Below are 16,775 nucleotides of genomic sequence, written 5' to 3'. Positions count from 1 at the left end.
TTCGTTGATCTATGACTAGGTGGAATTTTAAATAACGCGTCATAACATAACCCAAAACTCAAATGTCATTTCCGAATCAAAATACTATGGTCTATTAATTTGACTGTTTTTATTGCAACCTAAAATATTTTGAAGTTTTTTAGTTGTATTGCAACTTATTTTTAGATGCTTTGTGCCTCTAAGAATTTTATTTTAATTTAAAGCATACCCAACCACTAATTAATGGTCCACTTACCAACAAATTTTTTTAACCAATGCATTTGCTACTATTTATTTCACGAAAAACGATTTTGTTTCATCTGTTTTGCTTAATTGGTCGGCTCTCGAAAATAAAACTAACAGAAAATTGATTAATGATTTTGGTTACTCTTAAAAATTTATAAGATAATAATGAGGAAACAACAAGATAAATAACGATGAATAAATTCGTTGAACACAAACTACTGAATATATTTATAAGAACAAACCAAAACAACAAGGTATTAGTAATGCCTGATCAAATACGAAAAAGGTTCTGTGAGTGCAATAAGAAATTGTAGGTTTGGGTCCTCTTTAAGAACAGTAAGTTTAACATAGTTTTCACAACTGCGTAAGAGTAACATATGTAACACATCTCCTTCCCTAAAATTCGTAGCCCTGATAAATTCTCTCCATTTGTTGTTGATCCTACGATAGTTGTTGATGCCAGAAGCACCAACCTGAGCTAGATACACCTCAGTTTCACAATGAAAGATCCTAACCGGCATTGAATTTAGGGGGAAGTAGTCGTTGACGCATAGTGGTAGCCACTACAATCCAAAAAAATAATGAATGCATTAAACGAAGACAAATAGAAACAACTATTTTAAAAAAATAATAAATAAATCTACCAGAAAGTCTTGCTCAAAGTAGGAGCGGCATAGATTAACTCGAAACTGATGATTGGGGCCTATCTGCATTTGAACGGGGATGAACGACGATATTCTTTTTAGAGATTTATGAAGGAATGTAGTAGTTGGTTGTATATAGTTGTACAGATGAGGCATGCACTGTGGTATCTTTTAAAAAGAAGAGGAATGGGAAGGGTTTGTATTGGAAGAGGTGACCTTAGTAGTTGGTCAGCATTTAGGGTCCGCAATATTTATTGCTCATATGGAAAATAATAAAAAAAGAATGGATCAAGGAGAATCGAACACGTGACCTAAGGAGTATTAACAGGATGATTGACCATATATGCTACAAAAGCTTTCAAAATAATGCATGCGACATAATAATCAATCCATCACAGAACTTATACGTTTGATCAAGGATAAACATTATATCAAATACAATTACTAAATTAACTTTTAACGAGGGATTGTGGAATGAATATACATCAAGAATTTTGTCAAGTCTCAATTTGTCAATATTATATGAAAATTTACTATATTCTCTCACGATATGTGATTGTTGAATGAATGTACGTGGTGAGTTGCATTGACTATTAATTTTTTAACATTATATCAAAGTTGTTGAATTCACTCGTGACATGGGATTGTTGAATGAATGTATGTCATGAAGAAAGATAACTCTCAATTTGTCATACTTATATCAAATGTTATTATTAAATTAACTCTTGATGAGGTATTGTGGAATGTATGTACGTCATGAATTGCACCGACTCTCAATTTGTCAACATCGGCACGTAATTGTTGAATGAATGTACGTGGTGAGTTGCGTTGACTATCAATTTTTCAATGTTATATCAAACATTGTTGAATTCACTCTTGACATGGGATTGTTGAATGAATGTACGTCATGAAGCACGACAATTCTCAATTTGTCATAATTATATCAAATGCTATTATTAAATTAACTCTTGACGAGGGATTGTGGAATGAATGTACGTCATGAATTGCGTCGAGTCTCAATTTATCAATATTATATGAAAATTTATTATATTCTTTCGCGACACGTGATTGTTGAATAAATATACATGGTGAGTTGTGTTGACTATCAATTTTTCAGCGTTATATCAAATGTTGTTGAATTCACTCGTGACATGAGATTGTTGAATGAATGTACGTCATGAAGCACGACAATTCTCAATTTATCATAATTATATCAAATGCTATTATTAAATTAACTCTTAACGAGGGATTGTGGAATGAATGAACGTCATGAATTGCGTCGACTCTCAATTTGACAACATTATATGAAAATTTACTATATTTTCTCGCAACACGTGATTTTTTAATGAATGTACATGATGAGTTGCATTGAATATTAAATTTTCAACGTTATATCAAACATTGTTAAATTCACTCGTGACATGAATTTTTTGAATGAATGTAAGTTATGAAGTATGACAATTCTCAATTTGCCATACTTATATCAAATGCAATTACTAAATTAAATCTTGATGAGGGATTGTGGAATGAATGTACGTCATGAATTGCGTCGACTCTCAATTTGTCAACATTATATGAAAATTTACTATATTCTCTCTCGACACGTGATTGTTGAATGAGTGTACGTGATGAGTTGCATTGACTATCAATTTTCAACGTTATATTAAACATTGTTGAATTCACTCTTTATGTCAAATCATATAGTTTGTAATAATTTACGGATTACGAATTACATTACTTTATGCAAAACGTAATAATTTATTACAAACTATATAAATAACTCACCTGCCCCCGTCCCATCAAATTTATGAAAATTCATAGAGTTCAACTATCACTCTTTCTATTTATTATCCCTCTTCCTTCATCACTTCCAATTAAAAAATATATCGTTTTACTGGTTCTACTTTATCTACTTATTTCTAACTCCATGAATTATAATAGAAAACTTGTTTGTGCATATGGGTCTCCTCCTATTGTGAGAATTTTATGATCGGGTGACAATCCTGGTCATAGATTCTTCGGTTGTATGTATTATGGTGTACATAATTTTAATATTCTATCTTCTTTTTAAATTAATGTTTTGTAACAAGTTAATTTTATAACTTTCTTTTTTGTGAACTGTAATCTCTATTTCGAGCTAGTTGTAACTTTTTTGATTGGTATGATCCAGAATTTCCACATCAAGCCAATATTGTGATCTTGGGTTTGTTGAAGAAGACCAACAAACAACAAAACAAGTTGAAAGGCAAAATGATGTTAAAGCTAATTTTGTGCATTAGTTTGATATGTAATGTGATGATGTTCATTTACGTTTTGTGTTGTTGAATTGAAAAGTGATGTTGCAATGTGTAATGGTTCATTAGTTTGATAAGATGGTGTATTTTGACCGATTTAGTTATATTTCTTTGTTGATTAAAGCAATATATTTGTATGTAGTTATACATCTAATATTTCTTGGTTGTTGTTGTCTCCTCTATAAGAAGATAATAACTTCTAATTTTTGTAGTTATATTGGTTATCGATTATTAGTCCCTAACAATTTGATTTTCGATTTAACTGATAAGAAATAGCTAAGTAACTAACATGAATAAAAAATGCATCTTATGTATATTGGTTATCGATTTTTAGTTCGTAATAATTTGATTTGCGATTTAATCGCAGCTCTTCAACTAAGTAATTCATCAATTTCACTTCGATCATCACTCAAATTAAATTTTTTCAAAATAAAATAAAGAGTCGATATATGAATTCAATAAAAAAAGACATTCAAACCAATGCATAATCCAAGCACCAAACTACGGATATCTTCACAAATTTAAAAGTTGTATACCTTGAAAACTACTTCACACATCGATTATGTGTTGAACGCTAAAAAGACATGTTTGGAAACACTGTAGGAGATCGTGATGTCCAAAATGTCTCCTATCCAAAAACCCGCATCACGAATGAAATAGCTCCACCCGTCATATATCCTCCGCCTGTTCTGATACCCGCAGCAGGCGACCTTAGCCTTATACGCCTTTTTAGTACCACAATGAAGAATGGTTAATGCCGTCGGGTCACTGGGAAAGTATTGACTAACCTCTTGTAGTATCCACTAAAAAGAGGGAAAAAGATAGATGAACTACTCAAATTTGAAAGAGAACAAAAATTAAATTAAAACAATAAAGAAACATAAAATCCTCTTTGAGGAGATAATTAAAAATTACCACTCCGTCAAGATTCATGTATGATCTGGTCAATGTAATACTAAATTCTGGCCGGTAATCAGTAGGATTGCCGCGCACTTGAATGAAAGTTGTCATTTTCTTTGAGGGTAGGGGCAAGAGAACAAGGTTTTAGTTGAGTGCTTGTTGTGTATTGTGGAGGAGATTATTGATCGTAACAGGGTTTCGGTTGAGTGTTTGTTGTGTATTGTGGAAGAGATTGTTGATTGTAATACAGGAAAGGGAAAGAGAATGGTTGAGATGACCTAGATTGTGATAGTTTGCATTCTAGAGGTGACCTAGAAAATTATAGTTGTGGTTTGTATTCTAGAGGTGACCTAGGAAATTATAGTTGCAAGGATCGACATTATTTTTCATACAAAAAAAAATCAAAACAACATGCGTCGGGGAGTATCGAACACCCGACCTAAGGAGTATGGACAAGCTATTTAACCGTATTTGCTACCAGAGCTTTCAACACAATGCATGCGGCATAATAATCTAATCATCACCGAGCGCGTCCGTTTGACCAATTATGTGACATGAAATTTTAGAATGAATGTATCAAATTTACGTGACAAAGGATCGTTGAATGAATCTACGTCATGAATTACGTCTATTAGTACTTTGTCAATATTATTTCAAATAACTTTACTAAATTAACTCATGACATGTGATTGTTGAATGAATGTACGTCATGAATTGCGATCAATTTTAATTTGTCAATATTATATCAATAAGACTTTATTAAATTGACTAGTAACAAGGAATTGTTGAATGAATGTACGTAATAATGAACTGCGTCAATTCTCAATTTGTCGATATTATATCAATAAGACTTTATTAAATTGACTAGTAATAAGGGATTGTTGAATGAATGTACGTAATAATGAACTGCCTCGATTCTCAATTTGTAGACATTATATCAATAAGTCTTTATTAAAATGACTAGTAACAAGGGATTGTTGAATGAATGTACGTAATAGTGAATTGCATCGATTCTCAATTTATCGACATTATATCAATAAGACTTTATTAAATTGACTAGTAACAAGAGATTGTTGAATGAATGTAAGTAATAATGAATTGTGTCAATTCTCAATTTATCAACATTATATGCAATAAATTAATTAAATGAACTCATGACAATGGATTGTCGAATGAATGTATGAAATAATGAACTGCGTCGATTCTTAATTTGTCAACACTATATGCAATAACTTCATTAAATTAACTCTGACAAGAGATTGTTGAATTAATGTACGTAATAATGAAATGCATCGATTCTCAATTTATCAACATTATATGCAATTACTTTATTAAATTAACTTGTGACAATGGATTGTCAAATTAATGTACATTATAATGAATTGCGTCGATTCTTAATTTGTCAACATTATATGAAATAAATTTATTAAATTACCTCGTCACAAGGGATTGTTGAATTAATGTATGTCATTATAAATTGCATTGATTCTCAATTTGTTAACAATATATGCAATTACATTATTAAATTACTCGTAACAAGGGATTGTCGAATGAACGTACGAAATACTGAATTGCGTCGATTTTCAATTTGTCAACATTATATAAATAACTTTATTACATTAACTCGCAACAAGAGATTGTTGAATTAATGTATGTAATAATGAATTGTGTCGATTCTTAATTTGTCAATATTATATGTAATTATTTTATTAAATTAACTCGTAACAAGGGATTGTCAAATAAATCTACAAAATAATAAACTACGTCGATTCTCAATTTATCAACATTCTATGAAATAACTTTATTAAATTAACTTGTAACAAGGGATTGTTGAATTAATGTACATAATAATGAATTGCGTCGATTCTCAATTTGTCAACATTATATGCAATTACTTTATTAAATTAACTCGTAACAAGGAATTGTTGAATGAATGTACATAATAACGAATTGTGTCGATTCTCAATTTGTGAACATTATATGAAATAACTTTATTAAATTACCATGTAACAAGGGATTGTTGAATTAATGTACGTAATAATAAATTCTGTCGATTCTCAATTTGTCAACATTATATGCAATTACTTTATTAAAATAACTCGCAACAAGAGATTGTTAAATGAATGTACGTAATATCAATTGTGTTGATTCTCAATTTGTCAACATTATATGCAATAACTTCATTCAATTAACTCATGACAATGGATTGTCGAATGAATGTACGAAATAATGAACCGCGTCGATTCTTAATTTGTCAACATTATATGAAATAACTTTATTAAATCACCTCGTAAAAAAGGATTGTTGAATTAATGTACTTAATAATGAATTCCGTCGATTCTCAATTTTTCAAGATTATATGCAATTACTTTATTAAATTAACTCACAACAAGGGATTGTTAAATGATTGTACGTAATAATTAATTGCGTCGATTATCAATTTGTCAACATTATATTCACTAACTTCACTAAATTAACTCGTAGTAATGGATTGTCGAATGAATGTACGTTATAATGAATTGCGTCGATTCTCAATTTGTCAACATTATATGAAATAACTTTATTAAATTAACTCGCAACAAGAGATTATTGAATTAATGTACATTATAATGAACTGCGTCGATTTTTAATTTGTCGACATTATATGCAATTACTTTATTAAATTAACTCATAACAAAGGATTATTTAATGAGTGTAATTTATAACGAATTGTGTCGATTCTCAATTTGTCAACATTAAATGAAGTAACTTTATGAAATTACCCTATAAAAAGGGATTGTTGAATTAATGTACGTAATAATGAATTCTGTGAATTCTCAATTTGTCAATATTATATGAAATAACTTTATTAAATTAACTCGCAACAAGAGATTATTGAATTAATGTATGTTATAATGAACTGTGTCGATTCTCAATTTCTTGATATTATATCAATAAGACTTTATTAAATTAACTAGTAACAAGGGATTGTCGGATGAATGTTTGAAATAATGAACTATGTCAATTCTCAATTTGTCAATATTATATGAAATAACTTTGTTAAATTAACTCGTAACAAGGGATTGTTGAATTAATGTACGTAATAATGAATTCCTTTGATTCTCAATTTGTCAACATTATATGCAATTACTTTATTAAATTAACTCACAACAATGGATTGTTAAATGAATGTACGTAATAATGAATTGTATCGATTCTCAATTTATTAACATTATATGCAATAAATTTATTAAATTAACTCGTGACAGTGGATTGTCGAATGAATGTACGTTATAATGAACTGCGTCGATTTTTAATTTATCAACATTATATGAAATAACTTTATTAAATTAACTCACAACAAGGGATTGTTGAATAATGCATGTTATAATGAATTGCGTTGTTTCTCAATTTGTCAACATTATATGCAATTACTTTATTAAATTAACTCGTAACAAGAGATTGTTGAATAAATGTAAGTAATAAAGAATTGCGTCGATTCTCAATTTGTCAACATTATATGAAATAACTTCATTAAATTACCTCGTAAAAAAGGATTGTTGAATTAATGTACTTAATAATGAATTCCGCCGATTCTCAATTTTTCAAGATTATAGGCAATTACTTTATTAAATTAACTTGCAACAAGAGATTGTTGAATTAATGTACGTTATAATGAACTGCGTCGATTCTCAATTTGTCGACATTATATCAATAAGACTTTATTAAATTGACTAGTAACAAGAGATTATCGAATAAATGTACAAAATAATGAACTGTGTCAATTCCCAATTTGTTAACATTATATGAAATAACTTTATTAAATTAACCCGGAACAAGGGATTATTGAATTAATGTACGTAATAATGAATTCTATCGATTCTCAATTTGTCAACATTATATGCAATAAATTCATTAAATTAACTCATGACAATGGATTGTCGAATGAATGTACGAAATAATGAACTAGGTCAATTCTCAATTTGTCAACATTATATGCAATTACTTTATTAAATTAACTCGTTCCAATGGATTCTCGAATGAATTTACGAAATAATGAACTGGCTCGATTCTTAATTTGTTAAAATTTTATGATATAACTTTAGTAAATTAACTCCTGACAAGGGATTGCTGAATAAATGTACGTAATAATAAACTGCGTCGATTCTAAATTTGTCAATATTTTATGCAATTGCTTTATTAAATTAATGCATAACAATATGCAAGTTGCATTAGGATTAAAGATTGATTTGTAACGAAAAGGAAATGGTAAGGTAATCGAACTAGAATCCATAATGCTGACACTTTTGCAATGACCATCGTTAATCTCCAATTTGTGTTTGTGTCGTGCATAGTCAACTAAGGCGATGTGGCTTTCATGTTATAAACGGTCACTTTTTCCACACGTAGGTAGGCTAGGCAAGGCTAGGCTAATCAGGGGTCAAATCGTTCACATTATTAAATGTATTTATTGAGAGCAATCAAATCGGATAGTGGACAACCAGTCAGTGATTGTCCGTTTTTGATGGTAAATTTTTCATCTTTTTAATACCTACTGCAATGTTAAATGTAATAAAACCAACTTGAAAATTTATGTATGTTAAAACTCAACCTAGAAAATATATATGATGGGTATAGCTGAACATTTTAATTATTGATTTGATTGAACGTTCTAAAAAATGAAAATTGAAAAAACACATAATTTTAGACTGGCCGAATTATTGGTTGGTTTAAGACTTATGATCTAGCAATGGTGCGAGATATGACATGCTTCACTCAATATTCACATCAAATTAATGATCTTGCATAAAAAAGGAGCTATGAAATCCTGCACATCTACTTTACTAGTATTACTTTTTTGATCACTCATGATATGGGGTGGAGTGTTGATTGTGTACTGAGGGGATTCATTAGTGCAATCAGGCTGTCAACTTTGCCTATCGATTGTTCCAAAATTTTGAAGTTGGTTTTTATTACCGAAAAAAATCCATGCAGCTAAGTTGCGTCTTTTTTTTTTTTAGTTTTTTTTAGTGATTTTTAACTCCGTGTTTTCTTATTTAGTTTGTAGTCATTTACAATGTCTCGGGCCTCTCAAATATCCAATGCAACCAACAAGCCTTATTTTTTATGTTATTGCGGTAATCCAGCTGTCTTGAGGAAGTCACGCACTGATTCAAATCTAGGTCGACTGCTCTTTAACTGTACGATTGAGCAGGTTGGTGGTTTTATTTATCGTTTTATAATTATTTTATTTTGTTAAAATGCAATCTAATTCTTGTAATCTGTTATAGTATAATGACGGTTGCTCTTTTTTCAAATGGCATAAAGAGGATGCACCGACGAGCAGCCCTTCCATGTGCAATTTGTAAGGACTTGTCAAGTTTGAAGTCTTCCAAAAGCTTCGTGAATCCGAAGAAAATAGGTAGCTTCTGACGTCACTGTTGTTTGAAGCCGAAGGGCGAAGAGATCACTTAGAAATATTTCTAAAAGAAATCGAACAGGAAAGGGATAAAATAAAATAAAAGTGGATTTTCGCTGAAGAAAAAGAGAATACCCTTAAAAATTTGTTGTATGCTATGGTTTTTGCGTTGTTTTTTTGGAAATTTGTAACGGGTATGTTCTAAAAATGAAAAAAAAAATTATTTTCTCCAAAACTCTTTAACGATTATGCCAACTTATTTTTAGTAATCAACTATGGAGTCGGTCTACAATTTCAAGAGTTTGCTCGGTTAATCTATTGCAGGTAAATCAGTTAGCACTCTAAAAGTAAATCTATTACTATTCGATATTAATTAATTAAAAGGTACTCTATAATATTAAGCATTCCAAATAACCAATTCACACAAAATCAATAAATGTAAAAAGATGTCAAAGTGTGACTGATTCATTAAGGGCAAAAAGGTCGCAGCAAAGTGTTTAATTTTTTGATGATGAATTGAAAATTTTACTATCTCCAAATGTGAATGATTTTAAATTTTGGTCAAGAGCGGAAAACTCTCCAAAGTTTTTGTAATTATAGTGAAACTTTGACAGTTAAAACTTGGAGGAAAAACCACAAACTTTTAAAATTTTTATTGATCAACTAAAAAGGATTAACTTATTACTACTGTATAAAGGCATCGTTGCTTAAGCTGTATCGCAGTGGATAGTTATAAGTCATATTCTGATAGTGTTAACTTGAAAAAGGTACGAGTAGGCATAATTCTGTTTATAGGTTTCTTGTTTTATTCTTCATTATATTAAAATAACGACATTTTCTGTTTAATTTTTGTTTGCACAGACTTAAAATAAAGATTGAACAGATAGATTTTCGATTTGAATCTTTAAAGAAAAGAATTGAAAGTCTTCCAGATGGTGAAGAATTTGATAAAAAATTATCGATATTGTCTGACCAAATTCAAACTTTGGATAAAATGCTAAGGGGTTTACTCAGTCGCATGGGCTGCGATACTAATGAATGCCTTACTCCTCCGTCATCATCCCCTTCTTAATGAATAATGGTTGGTAAGTGATAAGGTTATTTTTATCAGCATCGACTGTTACGGATGTAATTTTGCTTTATTGAACCATTGTCCAATGTGAATTGGATTATTTTTGTCCCGATATGTTCACTGTGATTTGTTCTAACCAAATTATTTGAATCAAAAGTATGTTGATTAGAATAAAGTACCATAACAATGGGAGAATTTTCTACTAGCAATATTCAATCTTATAAAATACATATTCCATGACCCTAACAAAATTTAAACAAACAAATAAAAAAAATAGACGAAACAAAACTAGGATAACTAAATGAAATATAAAAATTCACCACAAGCCGTCTTAACTATTCCCGTCGTCGATTTCACCCATGTCCCAAAATAATTTCTGCCTCATGTTACGCAGTTTCCATCGAAGTTCATCATTTTCTAGTTTGAGAACATCCACAATTCCCCTCAGAAGTTCCATGTCTCTTATAAGATTGGCTGCAAAGTCACGGACCTAGACTAGATGAAGGTTATTTGGTTGGCCATTTGCATGACCAATTGGGTGACCGTTATCAAAATTATTGGTACCAAAATTGTCCATTATTTTCAAAGATTATTTAAGTTCTTGAAAAGTTTTATTGAATGATGAAGAAGATTAAAGTGTTAGAGTTGTGTTATATAGCATTAAACCTATGAAACCCAAAGGACACCATCTGAAAGTTACATCCATTAAACGTGATTCTTCATTTTTTAGAAATAATCTAAAATGTCTTAGACAAATAGTGAACGCGACTCTTTATTTTTGAGAAATAATTGAATCGTCTGTGGTAATTATTGAACATGACTTTCATTAGGGTTAAGTAATTTGAAAGTCTGATAATTATTATTATTTATTCGTTATTTATTGTGTAAAGTCATAAAAATTTTTGAGTTTAACTTACATCCACTGTCAGTGTAAATTTTATTTTACACAAGCCGTAAGTTTAAAAGGTAATAGACAATTATTGCATTGTTCTCTTAAAGTAACTTCTGTGATTACTTGCTCTTTTTCTCTATCCAATCCTTACTCTTAGTACTTGTTGTTTCCCTTGTTCTCGTTTGCTCTCGCCTAAGCTTATCATTTCAATAAAAAAATAATTATTGCACTAATGTTTGTCTTAAAAAAATCTACTAACATTAGTTTTCTACAAGGAATTAGAATCACACTCCACTAATTAAAAGATGTATCATTTTCCATCTCAATTTATTTGATGATGTTTGAATTTTGAGTATAAATTAAGTTAATATTTTAATATAATTTTATTATATGTTTGCTAATTGATTGTAAGATATAACGATTTAAAATGTTAAAATAAAATCAACAATGGGGATAACTAAAAATCTCCCCACTACTAAATCTGGGAAATATGATTAAGACTTTCGATTTATAGTAGAGGTAGTGATTACTCTAATAATGTATGAAGCTGATTGTTTACATGAAATTGAAGAAACAGAATACAGAATAAGTGATTACACTTAAAATTATATATTAAAAAAAGTAATCAGAATACAGAATAAGTTACATAGTTTGCTGATGAACGAAAAAAATGACTTTCAGTAAACATAACAAAATTTAAACAGAAAAAAAAATGAAGCAAAATTAGGATAACTAAACTAAACATGACATATCACCAGAAGCCGTCATTTCAATCTCTGCCATCTATTTCACCCATGTGCTGAAATAACCTCTGTTTGATGTAATACAGTTCCCATCGAATTTCATCATTTTCACGACTGAGAGCTCCACAATTTCCCTCAGAAATTCCACGTCTCATTTAATATCTGTAGCTTCAAGATTTGCATATGAAACCCTGATAACAACAAAGTCATGAAACGTAGGTCGACGATGGTTATGTAGTTAGCTATTTGCATGACCGTTAGCACGATTGTTGGCGCAAGAATTGTCCATTTTTTGCAAAGATTATTTAAGTTCTTGAACACTTTTGTGAATGATAAGGAAGATTAAAGAGTAGGCTTGTCTTATATAACAACATACCAGTGAAACCCAAAGTCACCTTCTGAAAGTTGCATTCAATGAACATGACTTTTCGTTTTATTGAATTAAATTTGAAACATCTTTAACAATTATGAACATGAATCTTCACTTCTGTTAAATAATTTGAAACATTAGTGATAATTAGTGAACATATCTCTTCGTTTTGGTGAATTAACTTGAAACGACTCTGAAAATTATTGAACATGACTCTTCGTTTTGGTTAATTAATTTGAATGTCTTTAATAATTATTGGTTAGCATTTTCATTGAACGTATGTATTGTTAATATGATTCCTAAATAGTATGAAAATAATGTATTTTTCATTGATTCATAATGAAACAGTAGTTTAGAGAAGCTACTACACAGACAACACTAAATTTTATTTGGGTGGGGGGTAGGTGGGAACAACTACCAAGCTGCTTTTGTTGCACCATTTTCTCAATTTTACAAGCAGCAACTTCAATACGCTTAAACATTGACTCTTGTTTGTTGTCAAAGCTATTCACGCAATGTGTTAATGCGGCCACCTCCACTTGCATTTCATGAACTTGAGTGTACAACGATTGCAGTGGATTAATAGCAACATACCAGTATTAAGGGAGGGCATGCAGTGGGTGAGATCCATGTGGTGTGTTGGGTGGATTACTCATTTTCACCTACAATATCATAACAATATTAAAAACTAAGAAGAAGAATGGAAATATAAAAATAAATATGTGCGTGATCTGTTCTAACCTTATGTTATACTGTACGAAACTGATAAGTTTATGCGTATGTTGTGGTATATCCTAATACTAACACTCAATTTATAGAATAGAATAGTCACAAGATAGCAACCTTTGTTTTTCCTGACAATGTTGACAGACAACTTGTATAAACAGTCTCACTATATTTTTGAAATAATATTGTTTCTACACTATACTTATGGTGAAAAGTACCGACAAATAGTTGAAATTTAAATAAATTTCTTACGCATTTGTCTGTTAAGCTATAGTTGCGGATCAAAAATGAGTTAATTCCACAATTTGTTACTCCAATTATCAAAGCATGCAACCTACGTAACATCTCAATAACATAACTCATTTCAATTATTTTTGACAACATCGTCACTGAACTACAATTATTTATGTCATAAAAATGTATTCCATCCGTCCTATTTTATTTGTCACTTTACTTGTCATTTTTCTCAAATCACGAAGAGACAGTTTATTTTCATATTTTATCCTTTGCATTGATTAGTTTTTCTTCAATATAAACTGGCCATTTTATTAATTATTATTCATAATCAATGTGCCAAGTTAATTTGAGACATGTAAAATGGGACGACGGGAGTATTAGAGAATAGAAGAAATTAAATTCATTTTTTTAATAGTTTTATTGTTACTCTAATAAAGGTGGAAAATGCTACTACGATAAAAGTAAAAAGCAGTTCAAAGTTGAAATTAAAATTTAGAGTTTAAGTTTAGTGCACCAATGTGTATTTATAAATTACACCATCATGTAATTTTTATCTGTTGGGGCAGGTCATCCATTTTTTTACCTTAGAAATGGATAACCTGCTACAACAGGTAAAAATTACCTAATTGATGTAGAAAAAAATACACAAACGGTACACCGAACTTGAATTCTTAAAATTATTGCATAAATGCTCAAAGAGGTAGAGATATTAACCATCACAGATATTTAGCTAAGCGTTATTTTATTTTTAATTTACGAGGAACATCGTATACACCAAACTATTTTTAATTGTAAACTTGTTACTTACTACCATTCTATCAAAAGTTATGCTCTTATTATATGAAAGATTAAGAAAGATTTTGGATAGATTTTGGAAGGATTTAGAATAGTGACCCGAATGGATGGCTGCAATCTGTGCTATCTTATTAGGCTTGCGTGACACTCTCTTTAATGGAGTGTTGGAAAATGGCACGGTTTCCTATCCAAAGAAAAATAATGATGGTATCAGCCGTTGATTGAAAATTTTGTCCATTCGTATAAGTCATTCATGAATAGAAATAGTACCCCCCCTCCATTTAAACCCAAACCTAACTTTAGTGGATTGTTTGGCTAGGAATAAAAAATTCACGGTTGGAATTGGAATTGGAGTTATAGTTTTTAGATATGAATATATATTGAATTTGTTATCGAAGTGTCATGTAAAAAATATGAGTGATACAAGTGAAACGTAATTTAAATTTCAAAAAAAATAAATAAAATTCCTACAGTGAAGTTGTATTTATGGAAAAACACAACTATTTTTAACTCACTATAGTGGAAGTGAAAAGTTTTTTAGCCAGTAGGACAAAAATTGGTTCTACAAAAATGAAATAAGAATTTTTGGGTGCTTCAAATATTTTCACCATTTCAAAAAGTTGTACCGCTTTGTATGGTTGCAACGTTTCATAAATGGCATTTACTTGGAGAAAGACCTATTTAAATGACATTGACATTAGTACAAAACTAGTCTATACAGAATCAAGAACTCATAAGCTTATATTTTCCGTTTTGTTTAATCTTCTTTAATTAGAACAGAATTGAAAAGGTTACTTTAATTGTTCACCTAACAAACTCTTAACTTCTTTCCATTATGTGATGATGTTTAATTTTTTTAATTTTATTTTGGATTATTATCATTTCTTGTTCATTCATCTAACTTTTTTTGGTTCGTACAAAAATTAAAGGAAAAATCACTGGGATGTATGAAAATGCACAGATGGAGAAGTCGACAAAGGACCATTTAGTTGATCTACACTTTCTTTGCATCGGCCTTGTCTCAAAGCTGGACGTGGTACTAGCCCAGTAGGGTCAACTTCGTGAAAAAGTAGATAGTTTGGAGTTGTTGTTGAGGGCAACAACCCGTGCTTAGGCCATTTTGACAAGGATGTCATCCCCCATCACCTCCCTATTGAACAAAAAAGTGGGTTTTTAGCCTCCTACACCCATCATGGAATAGTTAGTTGTTTTTGTGGGGCTTCCTTTGACAAGTCTTAATGACTAATAAAATTGTTGTGTTATAGTTGCAATGTTATGGTTGTTTAATTTCTTTTTTATTGGAAAGTATGTTTCGATTGTAGTTTAATTTTTCATTATACGCACGTTAATGTTTTCGAAAATTCATAATACTGAAAACAAAGAATGATCTAGAAATACTTTTCATTTCGTTGCTAAAAGAAAATTCAAAACGAGGCAGTAAATAAGTGGGTTCTTTTTAGATGAATGACGTATCTACAATTTAGGGTCTTTCTACTTGACTATTTTCCTGTACTACTATTATACGGAAACCCAACAATATCAAAGATAGGAATACTCTATTTAGTCTACTTGACTGAGTATACTGGATTCTGTAACTAACTGGATACACTGCATTCTGTAACTGACTGAGTACTACTATCCGTGACGTTATTGAGACTATTCTGTAGCTACTGAAGTTCTAAGTAAACAACTAGATTTTGGGTATAGAATACCCCCAGAACTCGATAGCATAAATAGTAAGACGTAACACAATCTTCAAAGCATGATAACTAGTCACTTTGTCACAATTCATCCATTGAGGCATTTTATCAAATACTTGCATGGTATAAACTTGTCTATATGCTAACATGTTATGATCTCACTATTCAACTCACATGAGCATTTTATTAAATACTTGGGGGCATAATTTGTACACATAATAGTAATCAACACGCAAGCATCATGATCACAATTCCAACTCACAAATTCAAGGGCTTTTAACATAAATCCACATAACCCTACACACATGTAAATTACTTAACATGAAACTTGTAATAAATTATGGATCTAAAACCCAAATAACATCATAATCATGTATACAATCAATTCAACATGAAATTCATAAAAGTAATTATTTTGTAAAAAAAAAAGGTTCTTGAACTCCAAGGGTGGAAGGAAACCCTTGGATGAATACCTAACATACCTTGGTAATTAAATTCGTGAAGATTGATGGTGTGTTCTTGAAGATTGGTATTGAAATTTGAATATCCTAGGGTTTGTTCTTGAGTAAATTTGAGAGAGAATGAGGGATTTTTCCTTTAGAGTAGGTTAATGTCGTATTTTTGGGGCTGATTAAGGGTTGGAAAATGACCCAAATACCCCTTTAGATGTAGAGTTTTAATGTTTGAAAACGTGGCCAGGGACGCGTTGAGCGCCGCACAGTATCGAGGGTCGATGCGATAGCCAACGCGACGCATCGATATCATGTTGGCTTATTGGA

The sequence above is a fragment of the Capsicum annuum genome, chromosome 11 (assembly GCF_002878395.1).
Source record: "Capsicum annuum cultivar UCD-10X-F1 chromosome 11, UCD10Xv1.1, whole genome shotgun sequence".
NCBI classification, from domain to species: Eukaryota; Viridiplantae; Streptophyta; class Magnoliopsida; order Solanales; family Solanaceae; genus Capsicum; species Capsicum annuum.
The sequence above is the reverse complement of the archived record's forward strand: the minus strand, read 5'-3'. Positions refer to the sequence as shown.